At 31.0% G+C, this 16,569-nt stretch overlaps 1 protein-coding gene across 2 annotated transcripts in view; it reads left to right on the top strand.

Annotated features, from left to right (window-relative positions):
• LOC139517094 (protein dispatched homolog 1-like) overlaps positions 1 to 16,569 on the top strand; it is a 73,776-nt gene that overhangs the window by 32,153 nt on the left and 25,054 nt on the right. The window lies entirely within an intron of this gene.

Genomic DNA, 16,569 nt, shown 5'->3' with positions numbered 1-16,569 from the left:
TAATATGCTGTTACTGATGACAAAAAGGTGTTCAAATATGATTATGACATTTTTTGCTGTTCGGGAGTTCTGATAGATTGTAAAAGTGCCCTTAATGTCGTTTATATGCAATTAGTTTATTATTACTTATTAACAGTTCACCCAATGTTCTTAAAATTTTAATATACTGTTACTGATAGAAAAATGGTGGTCAAGTTTACATTGAAGATTTTTATTTACATATATGTCATTATGGTCCTTGATAATTTGAAAAATAGGAAAAAAATGTGGCAGGTCAAAAAAGCATGAAAGCGCCTTGCAAAATACAGTAAACCCAGTTTGCTGTGAATTTGACAGCTCATTTCTTATTTTTGTATGTAATCAGGTAGACATGCAAGACTTTTCTTTGTGGCATCTTGTACATCTTGCATTTTTAAAAATTGATGATTTATAACAAGTTTACTCATTAGAAGTTGAAAAGGCACTGAATAAACTCTTATTCATCCTGGCAATGAGAACACTTGCACTGAGTAAACCTTAATAATAATTATCCTTTTTTGACGAATTCATATCAAACATACTTGATAAAAGTAATACACTGTTAAAAAATGACAAAATAAAAGGAAATCTACTTGATGGAAAAAGTTCTTTGAAAACTTTCAGCTGCAGGTCATTCCTGATTGTCATTTTCATAACGAAGCCTCATACATCCTTTCTTTTAATGGAAAAACAGTCTTATTTATGGACAGTTAACTAAATGTTTGGAGTCTTGTTAGAAATGAAGACAGATAATGAATGTCATATAATTTGGTCATTTCACTAAGGGCAATGGATGAGTTTGGTACATTGTTTGAATGTACTTTAGCTTGAAAAATAATGATTCCCGTATATACTGAGCACTTCAGTTTAAATTAGTAGCCATAAATTCAGAATCGACTGATGCACTTCTTGGCATCTGCTGATAATTTTTATTTTATAAATGGGTAAACTGCAAGTATTGTCTATTTTTTAACAAATCGTTATTTTTTTTAAAGAAAAATTGATATAAAAATTGAGAAGTGCCCAAAAATGGTCACTACTGTTCATTATGAATAGAATAATTTTGAATATCATATGATGAATAGAAAGAACTCTGTCTAGCAAAAATGTGATGGATGAAAAGGAAAGAATAGAATTATTTTGTTTGTTATTCTCTGAAAAAGATTTAATTTTTATCTGTATAAAGGTTTAAATTTAGCAATTATACATGAAACTACAATATTTCTTTTATTTTATCAAAAATAAGCTTTTAAAATCATATTGCCCAGTATTACTCATTTCTTGGCCATCCCACTTGTGTTTTCTTGCTCTGGTTATACCTATCCAATCCTGAAAAAGAGCTGTTTAACTTTGGTTTTCTTTGATATATTGATTCAACAAATGTATTTTAAAATACAGAGTTATTTTGAACTCAAAACTTAGTGTATTTTTCCTTCCTCTGTCAGTCCATTTATAGTACTATTTATTAATAATCGTGTCCATTACCAATCCCAGCAAAACATATTTAAATACCTTTGTCAATAAGTGAGTGAATTATATATTGCTTCCTGTACAGACTTTTTTTGAAAAAATATATTGCGTAGACTATACATTTATTTTGTAGTTATTTTCATCGTAGCCTGATTTGACCTTTCTTATGTGAAATAATTACTGTTAGAAAGGTGTGTGTCTCTTACTTCCTCTTCCATAACTGTCAAGAAGATGACCTAATTTTCTTTTCTGGTCACCTGACCTTAAATTCTGTCTTGATCATCTGACCTTAATAACCATAACAACTTTCAACAGGAGTCTTAAGTCAGCTGTGATCATTAACTTATTGGTGTCACTAAGGATTTATAGAAGATAATTCGTTTAGGTTAAATAACGAACAAATATTTCATTATTTTTAATGACAAAAGGTAGTGATGACTGAAAATCTAGAAATGCCCCATGCAGCAGTATCCTCGGGTTGACCAGTGTAATGATAAAAACTTTGGAAAACATCTCTTACAACATTTTTTGTAACCTTTGAAATTCTAAGATAATACAATTATGTGTTGAGGGGATGGCAAACCTCTTTGTTATATTCACTTCTTAACCATCAAACCATGAAAATGCAAGTGACATTACAAAAAGACGTCACTAACAAAATGTCAATTTTGTAATGAAACCTCTTATTAAATGGCACGACAGTATTACCGCTAAGCTTCGATTTTCACATTGTTCTGACTAATCTTTCATCTTGGTATTAAATCATAATCAAATTTTGTTACTGTGTCATTGATATTTTGTCGATACAGGAGCATGTATGATAAGATGTATGTTATTAATCAAAACAGTGGCCAAGGTTACCTTTGTAATCGGAAGAAAACAATTTTTTTTAAACAGGTATTATTCCTTTTTCTTAGATGAAAAACAATAAGGTATTTCTTTTACATATGAACTAAAGAAAAAATTGGGTATACATCATTTCAGCAACAACCCAGATTCACAAAATCCCAATAGACATTTATAGATATAAAAGTAATGAGATGTGGAACGATTTCAAATGAAACAACTATCCATCACAGTCCTAATGAAAAAGATATAAGCAAATAAGCCAACATATGGTATTCAACAATAGGCGATGCATGTATGAAGATCTGTATTTTGTGTTCTGTAAAATATTTTTGCAACAACTAGCAGGAATGAAATTTGTACTGTACTTTCACATTCTAATAAATATCTAATCCAGTTTTCAATTAGTCCTTCTTTTCAAGAGCTAATTGAACAAAAACTGGACAGGAAGGTTCTTTGCAATCTCCTATACAGACAGAGTTATTGTCCTTCCCTCCTCAATTGAAGAGGAAGGGAGGACAACTCTGTCTGTATGGGAGATTGGGTTCTTTGAGGGTTTGTTATAAATGTTGTTACTTTTAAAATTTGAAAAAGGGCTTCCTGAGCATAAGGCAAAGTTTACATTAAGCTTTGTTTTGGTTCTTGTTTAAGCACACATGAAAGTGGTTGAAATGGAAATATTTTGATAAAATTGAGAATGGAAATGGGGAATGTGTCAAAGAGACAACAACCCGCCCAAATAAAAAACAACAGCAGAGGGTCACCAACAGGTCTTCAATGTAGCGAGAAATTCCCGCACCCGGAGGCGTCCTTCAGCTGGCCCCTAAACAAATATATACTAGTCCAGTGATAATGAACGCCATACTAATTTCCAAATTGTACACAAGAAACTAAAATTAAAATAATACAAGACTAACAAAGGCCAGAGGCTCCTGACTTGGGACAGGCGCAAAAATGCAGCGGGGTTAAACATGTTTGTGAGATCTCAACCCTCCCCCTATACCTCTAACCAATGTAGTAAAGTAAACGCATAACAATACGCACATTAAAATTCAGTTCTAGAGAAATCCGAGTCTGATGTCAGAAGATGTAACCAAAGAAAATAAACAAAATGACAATAATACATAAATAACAACAGACTACTAGCAGTTAACTGACATGCCAGCTCCAGACTTCAACTAAACTGACTGAAAGATTATGATTTCATCATATGAACATCAGGCACAATCCTTCCCGTTAGTGGTTTAGTATTATACCATCATAACATATATGAGAAGAACATAACCCGTGTCATGCCAACAACTGTTTTTAGAATAAATGTGTTTAGTTCCGATGCAAAGACCTTATCAGTGACTCAATATTAACGCCAAAATATGCAATCTTTAATGACTTGACAACAGTATCGTAATTATATCCCTTCTTAATAAGTCTATTCAAAGGTTTTGTAAGTTACTGAGGTGAATACTGACACCTTTGTGCTTTAGAAAGAATATTACCATAAAAAATTGGATGTGAAATACCTGAACGTATTAGAAGTCTGCATGTTGAGCCATATTTACGAATGATGTCTTTATACCGATGATAAAATTTAGTAAATGTTTTGACTAGTTTGTGATATCGAAAACCCTGGTGTAATAATTTTTCAGTAATACATAAATTTCTCTCGTTAAAATCTAAAACATTGTTACATACACGAGCGAATCGTACAAGTTGAGATATACAAACACCGTAAGATGGTGACAAGGGAACGTCACCATCTAAAAACGGATAATTAACGATAGGAAATGAAAAATCATCCCTTTTATCATAAATTTTAGTATTCAGCTTTCCATTAGTGATATAGATATCAAGATCGAGAAAAGGGCAGTGGTCATTGTTAGTATTAGCTTTATTTAAAGTAAGTTCAACAGGATAAATTTCATTAATATACATACTGAAGTCGTCATTATTGAGAGCCAAAATATCATCCAAATATCTAAAAGTATTATTAAATTTGTTAATCAGATGTTGTTTCGATGGGTCTTTGCTTATTTTTGTCATAAATTGTAACTCATAACAATACAAAAACAGGTCCGCAATAAGTGGTGCACAGTTAGTCCCCATTGGAATTCCGATAATCTGACGATATACGGAATCCCCAAAGCGAACAAAAATGTAATCTAGTAAAAATTCAAGGGCATATATAGTATCAAAGCATGTCCAATTAACATAGTTTTTTTGTTTATTGCTACTAAAAAATGACCTAAAAGAGTTTGAACATATATATTCACATTCTGATTTTTTGAATGCCCATTTAATTAGGTGTGTGAATTTTTTCTTAATGAGAATGTGAGGCAATGTGGTATACAGGGTAGAAAAATCAAAACTTTGAACAGATTCAAAATCACCAATATAAGCATGCAATTTATCAAGTAATTCCAACGAGTTCTTGACACTCCAAAAGTAATTTATTCCACTATTTTCGAAGGCCTTATTTGAACAATTTATTATCAGGTTTTTAATTGTACCAAGTGTGCTGGTAAGAAGAATAGACAATTTAGTAGTTGAACAATGGCTTGAAGACGAAATAAATCTATATTTGTAAGGGGTTTTGTGTAGCTTCGGAAGCCAATACATAGTTGGGACTTTCATTGTATTTGGCTCTGCTTGTAAAGCGGTGCCTAAAAGTTTATGTTTGTTACAGATTTCGTTTTCTGAAAATGGAGTCAGTTGGAATGTTGGTGAATTGGTGATTTCCTTTTTCAGAACCTCAATGTAGAATTTACGTCAAACAATAATAATATTATTAGCAGCTTTATCTGCCGGGACAAAAACAAATTCCTTGGCTAGTTCTTTTAGTTTATGTTTGATACAAGAAATAGGTTTATTGTTGTTATTGTTTATAGTAAAATGTTCTTTAAAATGTTGAATACGTATATCAACTATCTTCATTACTGAATTAAAAAAAGAGTCCAAAGATTTTTTGTCAGCTTTTTCCCGTTTTATCCATTTCATACAGTAAGCATGGAGTGAGTCGTGGATGATATTACGACACTCATTCCAATTAATAATTGACGGGGGACGATATTTAGGTCCTTTACTGAGGAATGATTTTAACTCTCGGTCTTGAACGATGTTAAGATCTCCTGTTATAACATGGGAAATGGGTCCATAAATATATTCGGAATTACTGCAATTACATGAAGTAGGTGTATTTTCACTGATATAAACATCTTTACACAATTGACTATAATTAAACACAAATTTCCGGGTAGATTTCTTGTAAATATAACAAATAAGAGGTAGCTCAGTATTGTCAAAATATCCAGGAATTTGTTCTTTAACAGAATGGTCGTTAAATATACCGGCAATATTTACAAAATCAAAGCCTTTATTGACATACTTAATTTTAATAAAATGTTTTTTATGATCTTCAGGGCGATCAATTTTGGGAAATAATTTAGAATAACAATATGCCATAATAATTTGAACAATTTCATACTAAGGACTGCTATATGAAATTGTGTTGCAATCCTCCAAAATTTTATTTAACTTATTAACCGGTAACGAACAGAGTTTTGTTAACAGATAATGTCTGCCGTTGTTTTTTGAAATAGAAATTAGGTCCGAAATATTGGTATGATTGGCCCTAAATTTTCTTTGATTGCGATTTGTTCTACGACCGTGAGAACGTTTTTTACGAACAGTTTTAGAAACTATATCCAAAATGTTAACGGAATTGGTTCTAGATATATTACCAATTCCCATGATATTATCATTTAGACCGAGAGGGTAAACTGTCTGTAATTTTTTAATCCAATTTAATTCAATTATTTTCCGTGATCGTACAAACTTTGAATGCGATTCACCAGGCTGCTTATTTACTACTTCTAAAGGTTGAACTGCTAAATATTTAAAAGGATGGTTGTGCTTCTTAAGGTGTTGGTAAATGATACTTTTGAATTTATTGATATTTGTTCTTAAAAAAATCTTTACCTAAAATAAGGCTTGAGAAGAAACTCCACTCAACTTGGAGAATGTTTGAATCATATCAGATGAATTTTTAACCCTAATGTTTCATAGCACTACACTAGCAATTTGAGAAAAAATGCAATTAAGATAAAATTAACATTTCCTTCTTATTTTGTAATAGCAGTTGAATAAAACCAATATTAAAATAAATGTTTTTACCAATTTTCATATTTATCCCATTACTGTCTGTTGATGTATGTAAAAAGACCTAGTTTGTGGTCTAAGAAAATGGCTAGAGGAATAAGAATCTCTCACCAGTAAACATTGACTCTTATATTTTCAATCCAAAGAAACCATTAATCAATATGTTAACACTGTAGGCTTAAGGTTCTATATTTGTACGTCACTAATTTATCATTATGCATCATACAACCTCATGGTTTTTACTCTCTTCACAATGTTTTGTTCACAAATTACGAGAAAAATGCTTTAATTGATTTTTTTTCTTATATGTAATTAACAAGATGATGATAATTCCTCAAATGACACCATAAAGATATTCATAAAAAGTTCATTGACACCAATGATGGATAATTGTATGTCTAAAGAATGGCGTCATTGAAAAATCTAATCGGAGAGTCTGGGGTATAATATATGATGTCAGTTAAATCGTCAGTTTCTCTTGCTGACGACAGTGAATTTTTCTTGTGAGCGTAAATAAATCTTTTTGTATATTCATTGGATTATAAAACAATTTCAGCTGTTAATGAGGTCATCAAGTTTTAAAGAATATTTCTCAGAATATTTGTAGATATTCCTGTGATTTGCATTAGACTGTAGGATAAAAAAAATGTCATGTTATTTGTAAAGTTGCCTATTCATGATATTTGAAATAAAAGTAAACATTATTTAAGACCACATTTGATATCCATCTAATTGACATATAAAAATATAGACATTACACATATTTGAAAGTTTGGTTGATTATTGTAATTAATGTAATGAGTGAAGAGAGCAATGAGGTACACGTTTTGAAGATGGCAAAAAACAATTAATATCTTCATAGACGACACTGGTAGCCTTATCTAGATATAGACTTTAGAAAGTTGATTCTTTAAATGAAACCTTGCTTTAATTAAAGAAAAATTTATAGAGCAATACTTTTTGATTCCGAAAAATATAGGTTCCCTGATGGCTCTTCTTAATGTAAATTGTACCATACTTATATTCCTTGCCTATCATTTTTGCACTTAAAAATATGTGTCTCATCCTAGTGTAGAAAAGACATCTAAGTCCAGTTAGAGCTAAAGGAAATATATTATTTTGCCTTTGGTATAATGCAGAGTGCACAAAGTCTCTAATAATAAGAAATAATGGGTGCACATATCAAACAATCAGGATTTACCATAGTCTAAATCTGAATATCTTCTAAAAGTAATGGTTGAATGTAACCTGAAGACTGGCTATAGAATTGAATTATGATAGACACTAAATAAATATGTTCCTAAATAATAACAAATTAGACTCCCATGATATATTTCTGTGCTATTTGTTCAGATTTGATTTTTTTTTTGTCTTGAGTTGTAGAATAACTCATGAAGGAGACAATAAGGAATCAAACTGTTTGCTTGTGGAAGTTTCTCTGGCCTACTTGATATCTATGCACCAATCTTATCAACTCACCTTATTTAATAGATAATATTGATGTACTTGTGATCATGAATATATATTCAAAGCGAAAGTGCTACTTCGGATAACCTAGTTTTTCATTATTTGTGGAATACCAATTTTCGTGACTTTCCTGGGTTAATGTGAACCATGAATTTTAATATTCAACGAAGTATACTGGTACATTTTCTATAGGCATGTAAATTGTATGCAGACTTAAGCAAAAACACAAAATCAAATATACACAAAAACCCAGTTTTTCCTGAATCCACAGAAATTGGTGCCCACAAACCTAAATGAATTTACAGTAGTCAGGTAATGTTCATATGTCTGTCTGTCTGTCTCTCTGTCTTACAGTCAGTTCACATATGTCTGTCTGTCTGTCTCTCTGTCTTACAGTCAGTTCACATATGTCTGTCTGTCTGTCTCTCTGTCTAACAGTCAGTTCACATATGTCTGTCTGTCTGTCTCTCTGTCTAACAGTCAGTTCACATATGTCTGTCTGTCTGTCTGTCTCTCTGTCTTACAGTCAGTTCACATATGTCTGTCTGTCTCTGTCTAACAGTCAGTTATGTCTGTCTGTCTGTCTGTCTGTCTGTCTCTCTGTCTTACAGTCAGTTCACATATGTCTGTCTGTCTGTCTCTCTGTCTAACAGTCAGTTCACATATGTCTGTATGTCTCTCTGTCTAACAGTCAGTTCACATATGTCTGTCTGTCTCTCTGTCTTACAGTCAGTTCACATATGTCTGTCTGTCTGTCTCTCTGTCTAACATTCAGTTCACATATGTCTGTCTGTCTGTCTGTCTCTCTGTCTAACAGTCAGTTCACATATGTCTGCCTGTCTGTCTCTCTGTCTAACAGTCAGTCCACATATGTCTGTCTGTCTGTCTCTCTGTCTAACAGTCAGTTCACATATGTCTGTCTGTCTGTCTCTCTGTCTAACAGTCAGTTCACATATGTCTGTCTGTCTGTCTCTCTGTCTTACAGTCAGTTCACATATGTCTGTCTGTCTGTCTCTCTGTCTAACAGTCAGTTCACATATGTCTGTCTGTCTGTCTCCCTGTCTAACAGTCAGTTCACATATGTCTGTCTGTCTGTCTCTCTGTCTAACAGTCAGTTCACATATGTCTGTCTGTCTGTCTCTCTGTCTAACAGTCAGTTCACATTTTCACTTTTGATAATTTTAGATTGATTCATATGTTTGGCAATTCCAGACTGAATTTAGAATCTTAATTATCATTTGATTATTACAATATTATTAATTTTTACTTATGAATACTGCATTGATTGGCCTGTCATTACCCTGTTAATAACTAGCTGTAATCAGATTTTCACTCAAGAGAAATTGCCAAACAAGCTAGTAAATTATATAATTTTTGCATTAACAGATTTGTTCGATAGTGCTGATTTTGCAAATTTCATTTTTGACATTTTATTGATTGTTGGCTACAATTTTATGCTGACATCTGCAAAACAATTATAATTTACACAGTAAACCTTATTTTTGGATTATATCATTAATGCACATGCTTGAAATATTCAAATGCTTTACATCTTTTGAGCTTCTACTGGAAATTACAAAATATCTATCATGTGTTAAAAATATAATTTCTAATGTTGATTGAACTTTAAGGAATAACATATTTGACATCAGAAATCAGAATTTTTTTTCCTCAACAAAGGATAAATTTGTCATTAGAATTATCTAAAAATAGTGGCACCGTTTCAGGAGATGGCTAATTTGATTTAAAAAAAAAAATGGAATTAGAAATCACTTTGAAGCTATTTATAGTCTAAACATATTCCTAAATTAGAATGAATATTTTCTATATATGGAAGAGTCATGAAAAGTTACAATCAAGATCTAGTATTAATTGTCTCATCCCAATGTAAAGACTACAGTATGTATTAACCTAGAACTGTCACTCAAGTACAGTCATATATTATGAGTAGGAATAAAGTACTTTACAAAATTTAGATGAAGTGATTCAGGCAATATCAAAAGGAATATTTTACGTTACACATTTTTAGCCTTAATATTTTAGAATTTCCTGCATAAGGCAGAAGTCAACAATAGATAAAATTAAAAGTGACTTTAATTGCCTCAATCCTTTGCTAAAAGTACACTGTGCATAATTCTTGAACTAGGTCACTCATGTTAAAGTACAGTAAAAAATTCTGGTTTTGTAAGTGTATCTAGGATATTAAATTTGAAATATACAATATTCTGTAAAATCTTGTAGCACTCTTTTGAAACACTTGAGAACATTTTTTGTTGTTTTTATTTTGTTGTTTGGGTTGATGTAACTTAGTTCAGTAAATGACCCCATATTTAGTTAACTCATTTTAGATGTCTTTTTTTTTAGGCACATGTCACGAAAAGGCTTTGATGAGCTTTTAAGATTACTTTGCTGCACTTTATTTCATATATGGTCATAAATTAAAAAGTTATGGTAGTTCTCACCTGTGGCTAGGGGGGGGGGGGGGGGAAGTAACTGCATCAAATGCACCTGCTCAAATACCTTAATTTTTGGTTGTTGCTTGAGTGGGCAAAGTGTTATTTGGGAGGTGATATGAGCAAGGGGAAGACACAAGAGGTTAGTTATATAAAAGAAAGTCTGACATATATAAGGATATGCTTGCTTCAAAATGTGAAAAAAGGAAATTACAAACATTGTAAAGGAACAGCTGTAGTGTGACGCTATGTAAGAACATGATTTTTTTACCAACATTATATAAGATAAGGAGATTTGGTATATTAGCCAATGTAACAGCTTTTAACAGAGTCCAATTAATGGTCAATGTACTACCCTGAACAATAAGCTAAACCCATACCATAAAGTCTTGAACATCACATTGGTGAAACAATTCAAATGAAAAAGCTAACTGCCTAATAGATAACAAATCATTAAAAGAAAAACGGATGTTACAGACATCAAGTAATGGCAACCACTGAATTATACTCTTGTACCTTTAGACAACTGACCTACAGAATGTGGTATGGTGTAACATACTCTTGTACCTTTAGACAACTGACCTACAGAATGTGGTATGGACAACACAACATATAAGAACAAATTGTAAAAAGTTTTTTCTGTTCTGATATTTTGGTTCTTTATTTGTAATGTTGGCTGTGAGTGGCAGACAGTGTGAGTGGCAGACAGCTTGCAATAATCCCATTGACTTGCTATATCCCATGTAGCATGAGTTGCCCTTATTTATATTTGAACCGATTGCTAAAATCATATGTCTAGTATAAACTAAAATTAAATGAATTTAACTAATCTTTCAAGAATATGTGTAGAATTTCACATTTTTTTTTCTGAATATACTGTCATTTTATGGCTTTATATTTATTCTGTAAAAAAACGAATTGTTGTAGACTAAAATAGTAATGTTTTATTGAAGATGATATTTCTTAAAACATTTACTTTTCATTGGATAAAAAGACTGAAATTTTATGTGATATGTTACAGTTAATCCCAACTTGTATTTGTAATGTAAAAGTCATCTGACAAACTGAATATAGGATAAATTTAATGCTATTCAGAGTAGAGATTCTATAACTGGATTCAAAAATGTTGATCTGAAAACCACCCATAAAATTAACTAGGCTTGTAAAATGAAATTGTCCAATAATCTTGTATCATTACTAGATCGAAAACGCAAGCCAATTGGTGAAAAAAGACAGTAGTTTTGTTGTTTGAGGTTGTTAATGTGCTTCTATATATATAATTGTTATTGATCTTGCTGCCAATAAACTTAAACACTCTCAAGACTCAGAGTATTCAGGATCATTTGAACATTTGCAGAGTGCAGCTGATCACCTGATTTGTTAAGGTGATGTAAATTGTTATAGATGGATAATAGTTAATTACACAAGAATTATCATGTGTGATAGATTCTTTGAGTGTGGATATAAGATGTGTCAAATGAGGTTCACATGACATATTGTTAAGTTTGACTGTGTTTGAAAAGATGCCTGCATGGTAAGTGATACAATCGACTTTTATTATAGGCTATTTATTTATTTCAATGGAATATCACTTTTATTCTATTTATTTCTTGAATAAAAGACTAGTTTCATTAATTAAGTATGTCATTTCAGTAGACGATTTTGGTTATAACAGGTTGTAAGGGTTCTTTTGTTTTAATTAATTAGTTTTTGGTGGTGTGAATTTTTTGAAGAATTTGTTTATCTTTTGATAAGAAGACAAGTAAATATTTTTAATCAGCATCAGTATATGAGACAGAAATGTTTAGTCTATATCGATGAATAAGTTGTTGACCTAATTCTCATGTCAATATAACTCAATGGTAATTAACATTTCTTAAATTTGTATTTTTGACAAGAATTTTATTCAAAATAAAAGAAAAAACTCAGTTACAGGAAACTTAATTATATATTCATTTATTGAAAATGTATAATAATGAGATTTATTTTAAACCATCCTCTATTACAAGACCTACCTATTGTTTTATTTGTTAACTTGTTCTCGTCCTGAACATGCATGAAAGATTTGCCACTGGACATTAAGCAACCAACAATCAATCAATTTTTGTTAAATTAAGCAAAATTAAGCAAACTGTTGAATGTAGATATAAAAATTAGGTTATCTATAAAAAATAAAGTTGTTTCATTTGAGAAATATTTTTTTTTAATAAGAACTAAACATTTCTACTGATTTTTAACTACTAGTATTTTAATACAAAGAATTGACCAGTTGTCTTTACCTTTACTTTGACCACAATCTATAAATCAATAAATACTTTTCTACTTCCTCATTGTCGATCTTCCTTTGTAGGGGATAATGTTTCTTTTCCCCCATCTTACAGTGTGTTTGGCCATTAATGAATTTTCTTTGACTATTGATATCATTCTAACAAATCATATAAGCCTTAACATTTATCTTTTAGATTTAGAAGTTAATTTGGCTTTAAATAATTAAAATGAATTACAAAAAGGTAGAAATGTTATAAAATACATTTGATATTTTTACATTTTCTTTTAAAAACAAATTTTCTTTCAATTTCCAACTCATATATATATACTGCTTGTGATTTTCAATCTGATATGGTTCCCTATTGCAATCTTGAGATGAATGGGTTCAATGGACCAGGTTGGACATTGACAGCCAGATTGGGACTAGCTTTTTATGTTGTCAGTGTGAATTGGAGGTTCCTAAATTTTATATTCAGAAAGAGTTCTGTTTGTTGGTTTTTTTTTCAATCGATTTGGTATATTGTAGTTCTTTTACCTTATTCTTGCTTTACATTCATTAACGTTTTGAGTAAATGATGTTTCTTAAGACTCAAATATCAACCAATAAAAATACAGGGTTTAGTGTTTTGAGCACAAATTTTGTACCTGGTATTCTAAATAAATTTAGAACCTAATGGCTTTTATTACAAAAAAACCTTATGGCAAAAATTAAAATGTTCATCACTTATGAGTATTTTTCTCATGAGATTTTTTGTAAAATTTGTAATTGAGTTGCTTGAGAACAAACACATCTAGTTTTCATCGTGGATTCTTCAAATCCTGATTTATATGCAAACTGGCAATGTTATTTTATACTCATATGTTTATAGTACCGGTAAAGTATCCAACCAGACAGAAAGACTTCACATGCGTGCAGTTTCCGGCCGATTTTTTCTTCTTTAATGTCAAACAATATGTCAGTTCACGTGAGAAGTACATTTAAGCAGATTTTGTATACAATATTATGACAGCATTATCACGATTTTCCAATATATCCACAAAGATTATATAATTGTAAATGACAAAACCATCAGTTTATATCATGCACTTAGTCAATTATATATACTCCAAAACATGATCTGATGAAAACAAAATTCAAAGTAGTTGTATGGCAACATTGAGTTCCTAATAGAATATCACTTCCTTCTGTAGATTTAAGTATCAGAGTATCAGTCAGCACTTCTGGATGACAATGCAGGACATTACTTTAGAATTATGTAGAAAATTGTCAATACCAATTATAAGGTAGAATTTGAAGATTAACTGACCTCTTTTGCTGCCCCAAATTGCAGGTTTCCAACTTGCATAAAATCATATTTGTTCAAGAAAGATAATAGCATGATTTATGGCTTGTTAATGTCCAGTGGCAATTAAATGCATTTTCAGAATGAGATCATGTTAATGAGATAGGAATATGAAATCTGCATTGTTCTAGACCAATTACTGAGCCACATTTTAACCTGTTATAGTATTTACAAGGTAACAGCTATTTAATGGTCACTCTTCCTGGACACATTATTCAGACTCCAAGCCTTTTAATAGCAGTTCTCTGTAACCACCAACCAAGTTGCGGCACGCATAGTCTCAGATTTTCTTGAAACTTGGTCTGTTGGTAGCTATCGATAAACTTACAAGAAAAATGTTGACAAAATTTTATTTTATGCCCCGGTTGCCATGGTTACGGGTCCCCTTGGATTTTGCCTCAAAAACGCATATTTTGAGGATAAAAAATGACCCATTTTAAGCAGTAATCATGCAGACATTTCAAGTTTTATGAATATTTTAACTATAATTCATTAAAATATAACACTTTATGAGTAAGATAAAAGATAAAAATTATTTCTGACAAAAGTGGAAGAAGTGGGCAGCACTGGTTCAAATAGCGGAATTTTCCGTGAATTCAAAAAGGCAAATTATAGGCATTTTGCATGACATAGTTTTACACTTTTGCATCCACAACCAATTATACTAAAGTGATAAATGTAAATTATGGCTGTTGCCCAAAAATAATTTATCATTAAAGGTTTGGGAAATAGGTTGCTAGGGTGGTTGCTATGGGAACATAAAAATGTCATTTTTGGTGTTTTGAAGAAAAATTTTGAAATTATTATTTGAATAGTTTAAAAACAGTGACAAATACAAAATAAAAATTATTTGGGACATGTTCTGCATTCAATGACCTTAAGTTGACCTCAAGGTCAAAGGTTTTTTATGACCTTGACTTTGACCTTCTGTCTTTTTTCATTTAATTTTGTTAGAAATTTTATCAAATAAACCCAAAATGTATTTAGAAAAAGTGTTAAGACGTAATTTTGCTTACATTTTGTTTGAAAGCAAAATGCCAGAGGTCAAGGTCATGTTAAAAGTTCTTAGCAACGACCCTTACTTGATATAAAAGTACCTAGCAACCATGCATAGTTGGGTTCAGATTGATACGAATTATGGTATACATCCTAATTAAAAGTTGAGGGGTCAATATTTTCAACATAAACTTTACCAGCCATTCTTATATAATTAGAAAATGCATAGCAACCATCCTTGTATTGGTGCTTTACTAAAGTTTTAATTCATTCTTCTATTTAGACTCTCAATTTCTTTAAAGAATTTCTTTAAAGAATTTCTTTAAAGAACAGGTATTGTGTTTCTTAAATAACTCGCAAACATGAGTTTACTCATGTAAATTCCAATTAATCGCCAGCAACTTTGTTTCCTGTTCTTGCTTGAATTACAAATGCTGTTTTTTCCAAAGTATTTTATCAATTTAACGAAAAAATACCAGTTGAATTATCATATCATTTTATACTAGGGGGCTCCTGTTTTAAATTTATCTTCTTACTCAAATATTCGAAAATTTCATTTTTCTCCATATAGGCGGTTTGCCTTTTAATGAATACTAGTGCTTAAGGAGAAAAATTCAAATAACAGCATTTTTTCTTGTTTCTTTATCCCAATTATGTTCTCTTTTTTTAGTAACTCTTGTAGCTATAAATGTTTAGCTTATTCTATATTAATGTATTTAGGTTAATACTAACATAAACGATAGTTACCCCAAATTGACCTTAAAGGGTTTTTACTCTTAATAGGGGTTGTCAAATGAAAATAAGGTAGATTTATGGTATAGCACCATCTTGGATTGTACATTCATTGTACCAATTGGTCTTGTTATTTGCCTAAATCGGCTAAGGAGAATGTATTTATGAAAATGGGCGTTTTGGTCCCCTCTCAAAAGAAGTCTTAATTCAAACCATTGCTAGCCGTAGTATAGACACTTAAAAAAAATATTTTTTTTAGTTCCGGTAAAAAAAAAGGTTGCCTAGCAACCATTTTTACTACATAATATAATTAGCACATACAAATTGATGTATCTGTACATATAACCATATTTTCCATATAAGATGGTTGGTTTGAGAATAACTTACAAATGAATATTTACTTCAATTTGAGTTAACAAATTTCTAATCAACTACTTAGCTACAGAAATATTCCTGAGCAACGGTTAATAAAAGGTGATGTGTGTCCTCTGAAGTATGAATCTAGCAACATTAATTTCATAAAAAACAAAAGTCCTTATGTTTTTTAAAGGAATTTTTTCTTTTCAAATGAGCCATTTGAGGATAGATTACTCTTTCAGTAAAAAAATAATACTGGACTAATAGGGAATTATTTTTATTATTATTACTTGCAGCGAGAAAACTAGTTCAGTGACACCATTGTTTCTTTTTATTTCTTAAAACATATGATGAAACCTATCTTCCCACAATTATTCAAAATTCTATTTTAAAGAATTTTTTTATGCACACAAGTGTGTTTTTTCAAAAACAATCTATTATGCAATTTTCAATGACCCGTAGCT

This window comes from Mytilus edulis, chromosome 3, assembly GCF_963676685.1.
Source record: "Mytilus edulis chromosome 3, xbMytEdul2.2, whole genome shotgun sequence".
Lineage (NCBI taxonomy): Eukaryota > Metazoa > Mollusca > Bivalvia > Mytilida > Mytilidae > Mytilus > Mytilus edulis.
The sequence above is the reverse complement of the archived record's forward strand: the minus strand, read 5'-3'. Positions and strand labels throughout refer to the sequence as shown.